We start from the raw sequence: 7,648 nt of genomic DNA on the forward strand, positions 1-7,648 counted from the left end.
AAAGTGTTTTTTTTTTAATGGAATTTCTTTCTCTCCTAAGTCTTGTTACATGTTCCAAGACTGTGTCAGCACTAATAACAATGATCAGTATGATTTATTCTTTTTGTGTATCTTGTGAGTCAATTTTCTTCTGTTACTGTCTAATATATCAAAGTAATCTATTTGTACAAGGTGTATTAGATTCATATATGTATTTACAATTAGTCATTAATCATGGATAGTTATAATATTAACAGCAAATTAGATTCAATGCAATTTCATTACTAAGGGATGACTCTTTATAATAATATTATGGTTTAAAAAATAATTAAAACAAAAGCAAACATCGTTTATCTAATAACTCCCTTAATTAGAAAGTCATAAATAAAAAGCAAACAAGCGAGCTTATAATGTGTTTATTTTCGTGTTTAAAAATTATTTTTGAATTTTTTTTTTAAATTTTTTTATTATGATTTTGAATTATTTTAATATGCTAACATAAGAAATATTTTTTTAAAATAAAAAATAATTATAGTTCCGAATAACATCAATAACTTTGTATCCTACATGCAATATCCACTAATAATCAAATCTTCTAAAAAAAAAAAAAATCATGAATCACAATTAAGTAAGCGTGGGTAAAAGTCCTCAAAAGATCAAGACACGAGCGAGAATCTTCAACCCAAATAGTTGAACATATAAAACTCGTAAGTGTCATCATCACTTTACGCGTTTGATTATGTTTTACTATATTATTATGAGCATTCTCATTGATTATCGTGTTGGCATGATTTCGTAAGCCATATTTGACCAAATATAGAATTTTGATATATAAGAAAAATAAACCAATTAATCCCTCTATAATAGTTGTTTCGTTGTTAATCATAATGAAAGATTTGGTTATAATTATTTTTTTAAATAACTAATAGCCTTCCTGTATCGCATTTCAGACCAACACAGAACAATAAATCCAAATTAAACATTATAAACTAAGAATTATTTTAGAAATGGGACATGTGAATTCAGGAGGATTCCTGTGTATAATATTTGTGGGAGTATAACTTGATGCGGTGTGTTATTTCATGGAGCTCATGCTCATATTTTTTTTAGATGCCCCTGTCTCCTCTTTCCTTTTCCTTTTTAACAAAACTGTGAACCACCCATAAAGGGAATCATAGTTAAATCTTGGCGAAGTAGTATGTAAATCAGCATCAATCTAAATATTGCTGTAACTCGCAGGAAATATTGGAGCATCCATTTGAAACACAGTTTCCTCCCTGTTCACGGCGAAATTCAGGTTAAAAGGAGATTGAGATGAAATATTCACCAGTCACTTTTCTCAACCTTTTGGCCGAGATGCATCATGAATGACGCAGGTGTCCTCCTCCTCCCCTACCAAAGGATATCTACAAAGGGCCCACTAGTGCAATGGCACGACGACAGCAGCTAGCTCATGAAAGAAATGCAATCACACAGTGATGGCCATGCGCATCCGATCTTTTCCACCGAATTTGTAAAGTGGCATAAATGAGAACTCTGTAGTCTTGCATAAGCACAAGAGCCACAATGGAAGAACTCAATGTGGAGCATTTAAAACACCACCGAGAGAATTGTACTCCAAAACACAAGGCAGTGAGATTGAGAAAGAAAGGCCTACGTCGTAGGTGGGAGAATCTATCGGAGGGTATCCCTCGAGGCTGTCAGTTCCATCCTCAAAAGATGGATATGAGAAGGACTTGTTGTAAGATATTTACGTACAGTGCACATGAGCTTGACTGCTTGAGCAATGGAGAACTGAAGGTATGATTTGGTATCTGTACTTGTGTTTTAAAAATATTTAAAAATATTTTACATATTTTTAAATTAATATATTTATAATGTTTTTAAATTATTTTGATGTATTTTAAAAATAAAAAATATTTTAAAAATTAATTATAACCACAATTTTAAACTTGCAGTTAAGGTCATCCGTACACCTACCAGCCATATCTTGCTTCCTTCCGTCAGTGCCTTTGGGCCACGTCCCGATCAGGAGGGTACCCTTCAGATTGGATTCGATTGCTGAGAGATTAGCCACCGTTTGGAAATGCGGCCAAACATAGGAGTAACAAAAAAAATATATTAATTTTTTATATCTTAATGTTTTAATTTTAATTTTTTAATTATTTTTTTAATTTTAAGATTATTTTTGTGTGTTTTATAACAAAAATAAATTTTAAAAAATAAAAAAATATTTTAAAAAATAATTATTATTACAATGACAAATAAAAACTAAACGGAGTAAATTACAGAGAGGTTAAATGTGTTTTTGATATTGCCGATGTAAGGTTTTTTTAAAATGTATTTTTAATTAAAAATATATTAAAATATTTATTTTATTTTATTTTATTTTAGATATAGATATATTAAGATTATTTAAAAAACTAAAAATAATTAATTTAATATTTATACAAATAAAAAATAATGTTAAATATTAAAAAAATCGATTATAATTCCAGAACAAATACTCACCAAGGGCTCATTTATTTGTGCTCGCAATAAAAAAAAAAAAGAAGAAGAAGTTGAGAATGCGGTTGCGCTTATAATGTAAAATGTGTTTTTTATTCAAAAATATATTTTAATGTTTCTGGATTGGAAATTCACCGTGTAACCGCGTATCATTGCTATTATACATGGAATTAATCAGAGAATACCCCAATGTTTCAAAATAAATAATAATAATAATAATAAAAAAAAAAAACATTGAGTGGTGTACAAATTTTGAATAAAGACAATTTAAAATGTGGCAGTCATGGAAGCGCACATGCTGTCAGATGCCCATGTAATTTATGCGCAGCTCTAGCATCAGCTTTGCAAAAATACTCGAGAGAAAATGGGACCAGAAGCATGCTCGATTGGCCACAACATTAAATACTCGGCGCCATGGTCCAATAAATTAAAAAAAAAACACATTGAGTTGGGTAACCGGAGATTCCCGCATTATATGAAACTTTAACTTTACAAAAAAGCCTCCTGCTCTTTTATGTTTTTAAGCTTTTCCCTTCGTAAATCAGCTGACAAGAACCCTAATATATAAATAACCACCCTAGTATACATTGCTCTGATTGCTTGTTTCTACGTCTTTCTACTTTCTTTTATATATCAATTACTGTAGTTTTAGAATTGTGTTACACCATGATTAGCTTCTAACTCAGTTAAACTCGATAAATTTAGGAAAGGGTTAGGTGCATGTTAAGCTAAATTCAAATACAATCCAAGCTCGAAACAATAATATTAACTCGAGACAACCTAATTTAAACCGACCCAACCCGACTGAATTACAAGGTCTTGCTGAACTTATAATGAGCTCAAGTCCCAGGATTGATTATGAGGAAAATAATAGTAATGCTTCAGCAGTTTTCTTTTTTCTTGATAATTGGACATCAGCATGGTTTCTTTATTGAAAAAGGCTAATAATTGGAACAGTACAATTTAACCTCAAATAATGATGCAACTTGACAAGAATTGACAGAAGAGACTGTAATCTTGTGAGTGAAAAAGAACCGAAAGATCACCAACAAATCATGATTCTATAAAACAAAACAAAAGTCCAGTCAATGTTTCTGTTTTTGCTTGAGTGATTCAAGGGATAAAAAAAAATACACCCGTACATCGTCTTTGTTGATTGAATAGGTCATTGAAAATGTTTCTTAGGAGATTGAAATATTCATATATATTGTCTTTTTTTATACCACATCATTAATATTGGAGTTTTTTTTTTTTAATTCTAGCATAATAATAATAAATAATAATAATATCATGCAAAAATTATTTTAAAAAATAATGTAGTTAGAATTATAAGTGTCATTTACAACTCTCTAAAGTATATTACTTCTCTAACTATTTTTTTCACTGTATTATTTTACTAGGATAGAATACCAGAGAACTTCTGATATTTTCTAGTTCATTTTAATGAGTGGTCCTTTTACGGCGTTCTTTCTTCGCTCTTTCTAAATTGTGGTCTTGTCTGAATTTACGGTACATGAGCACTTGGCTGGACTTGGTGTCGTTTCCATCAAGTTGTCTTATCATGTTCGAAACATTTTCTCGCTATTTCAACCTCGGCCATCGGCCATCATCCACTGATATGAAATCGTTCTCTTTACTTCAATTTCTATTTAATTCATGGCATTTTGCGAGATGTGTCCCTGTTTTCTTATAGAGAAATGAAAAAATGTAGCGAGCCATGCATTGTTCATTAGACGTCAAGAATCCTGAAAGACTCGCAACATAACCGTGGCTCGAGTCCCATCCATGAATTGCTATACAGGGCAGAGAATCCAGTCGGGTTAGGTTGTTTCGAATTCACTTGTTTCTAGTTCAAGTGCTCATTTAAGACCGCGGTAATTTTTGTTTTTCAAATTGTCTTTCATATGAAAAAACATCATTGATTTTCTTTGAAAATTAAGGATTCAACCTTAACAACTGGTGGCAAATACTGGGGTAAGATAAAAAAAAAAAAAGGAACAGAAACGAGAAATATAATTCTTGAGCCAAGATGTGGTAAGAAATTTGATGAGTGAAGCTACAGTACTGAGCTTCTCCTCTCTAGTTATGGTTGCACAACGACCAAATTATAGCAAATGATCAATGATTCTGTTTGAAAATAACACAGATAGACGACCGACAAAGTAAGAATTAATGGGTCAAGGCTTACATGGTTGGACTTTCATGCTCAAGGTGGGTCAGCGTGTGTTTCGGTAAGAAATCTCGGCCTTGATGGACTTTGGAGGGTAGCAGAGCTTTCTTCCTAAATGTCAAGCTCGTCTCCTCTGTACACAACTGTTCATCAGTTACATGACAATGAGGTCGCTTGGAAAGAGATTGCTTGGCAGAAGATGGCCACAGCACCTGCAAAAGTGGAAGTGCTTATCTATCCACATAAGGGGAAAAACGGGACAAATATAGTTGGGTTAACGCTATCCGGCTACTTGTGACTTCATTATTCAGTTACTGGCCTTGAAGGGCCTGCCATCCCATGCAGTTTTCACACCATTTTTGCAAAATTTTACTGTTTCGTGTATGCGAGGACAAGGATGAACAACTAGCTCTTACATTGTTACCATTTACCAAGCATGTGAATTCAAGACTACTACCCCTCTTGGCATTGTGTTCTAGACGGGTGTTGAATTATTTAAAATTACTTTTTTTTGGATCTTTTTTATATAATGAAATTATACTTTACAAAGTAAAAAGTGTATATTTATATTATTTTAAAGTATTTTTAAGTGAAAATTATTTCTAAATACACTATACAAGTAAATATTTCGTTGAGTATAATTAATCAAAAGAATACAATGAAATTTCTAAAAATATGGTGCATAGTGTTTTTTTAATATATATATATATATATATATATATATTTGGATGGATAATTTTAACATGATAATATATATAATTTTATACATATAAAATTATATATTATCATTTTAAAATTATTTATCCAAAAACATATAAAAATATATAATTAAGTTAATGCTTTTTATCTAAAAAATAATTTAAAAAACAGGTTATAATGCAAAAATCAAAACTCACTTATTAGCGCATCCTAATTAAATCTAATCATGTGCGTACCTAATTTGACAAGGTTGTATATTATTATTATTATTTCAAGAAGTAATGTTTAAGTTTTAATAACAACAATTGTAAAACGAAAAATAGTTTCTTATTTTATAGTTTAAGATTCGCTACATTCTTTGATAGTTCAAAAAAAAAAAAGTAATTGAAGAGATAAATGATACTTAAGTGCTTGAAACTCTCAAACCAGCTTGCTATAACAAGAGGAGACATAAACGAGGTGTTTTTGAAAAAAATAAATAAAAGAAATTATTGGTCACTAATTATGAATCTTAATTAGAATTTATTAGTATTTCTAGTAACAAAGTGGTTTTATCACTTATTTTTAGAGCGAGGTTTGGTGAATAAAATGAAATAAAATCTTGCAATTGTATTCAAATTACGATATCTGTTTCATTTTATTTGTCTTTATTTTTTTATATATTATAAAAAAAGGTTAGAATAGCATCCTCACTTTATAAACATTATCTTCACCTAAATTTAATAAATAGTTCATAATCACCGTTTTCATTATTTTCTATCTATTTTTCATGCTCTTATCCTAGCCAACATTTACTCCAATATCTTAAAAAATGAATAAATTGACATTTATTTGAATAAATCACACTCATTGTATAACTTCTTCATATCGACAGTGTATGAATAACTAATATAATTCATAATATTGATGTGATAATATATATTTGTTTTCTTATTAAAATAGGGGTATAAATAGGTTAGTAAACATATGGTAGAAAATATTATGTATTTCACACTTGTTAAAAAATAATATAAATTATATATTGAAATCTTATCTAAAAATTTAAATTATTGGGTTGAAATGAATTTTTAAAATTATATCATAGCATTGATGAGTAAATGGACACGAGTTTGAATCTCATTATCCTCATTTATTTGATAAAAAATTTAAGTACAATATAATATGAGATTGTACAAGTTTTAAACCTAAAGGACTTTTACTTGAGAGGGTTTGTTAGAAAATAATATAAATTATATTCTAAAACCTTATTTAACAACTTAAGTTATTGAATTGAGATGATTATCTGATATTGTATCTAAACCTTGATGATCAAACAATCAAACTCTGGTTATTTGATAACACTTAATATATATCTACAAAATCTCATATATCATAAAAAGAGTGATTTATAAAATTAATTTGCTAATAGTTTTTGCCCCAATTATTATTTTTGGTCCATATTGAAATTTTTTTTTATAAAAAGTTGAAATCTTTAATTTTTTTAGATTATTTTAATATTCTAATAGGAAGAATAATTTTTCAGAATAATTTGGAAAGTGTTTTTATAAAAAGTTTGAAATCTTTAAATTATTTTTTTATTTTTTAGGTTATTTTAATATTCTAAAATGAAGAATAAGTTATAAAAATAAAAATATTACTTAAATAAAAAACATTTTAAAAAACAATAAACTCTTTACCCATTTAAAAAAAAAGTTATGAAAATATGGCAGGGAATATTATAAGAGAACCGCCTCGAGCCCAAAAGGCCTCTCACATGTTCCTCTTTGCTGCCCGAATTGAAGATGGTGGGCTCGGAGGCCACGACGCCTTAGAAATTGACTCGAGAACAAACATGATCGAGGTCAGAAAGTTCCGAACGCCTAAACCAAAACACTATTTCTGCTTCACTGATTTCGGCAGCATGCTACCAAAGGCAATAAAGATCGACTGTGCTTTGCAGGTGATGTCAGCAAAAACGATTAACTGTCATCCCTTCCTAACTATTCACAGGGAGTAATAGTTTCCTCTTGCTTGTCTCAAATAAATAAATAAATAAAGTTATTGCACGCCTTAAGGCAATGCAACCTATAGAAAAGATCTTACCCTGTTAAATGAAAAACTTTATCATCATTGATAGGATGTATAAAATTTTAATTTTATCATTATATGTCAAATTAAATTCATTTTACAAGTAAATTTAAATTTAAATTTAATTAATAGTTTATTATAACTTTTATGTTTAAAATAAAATAATATAAAGTATGATCAAATTCAATTATACTGCATATTATTCTATTTCGCTTTCCTCTTTCC

Source organism: Populus euphratica, unplaced genomic scaffold, assembly GCF_000495115.2.
Source record: "Populus euphratica unplaced genomic scaffold, PopEup_1.0 scaffold16.1, whole genome shotgun sequence".
Lineage (NCBI taxonomy): Eukaryota > Viridiplantae > Streptophyta > Magnoliopsida > Malpighiales > Salicaceae > Populus > Populus euphratica.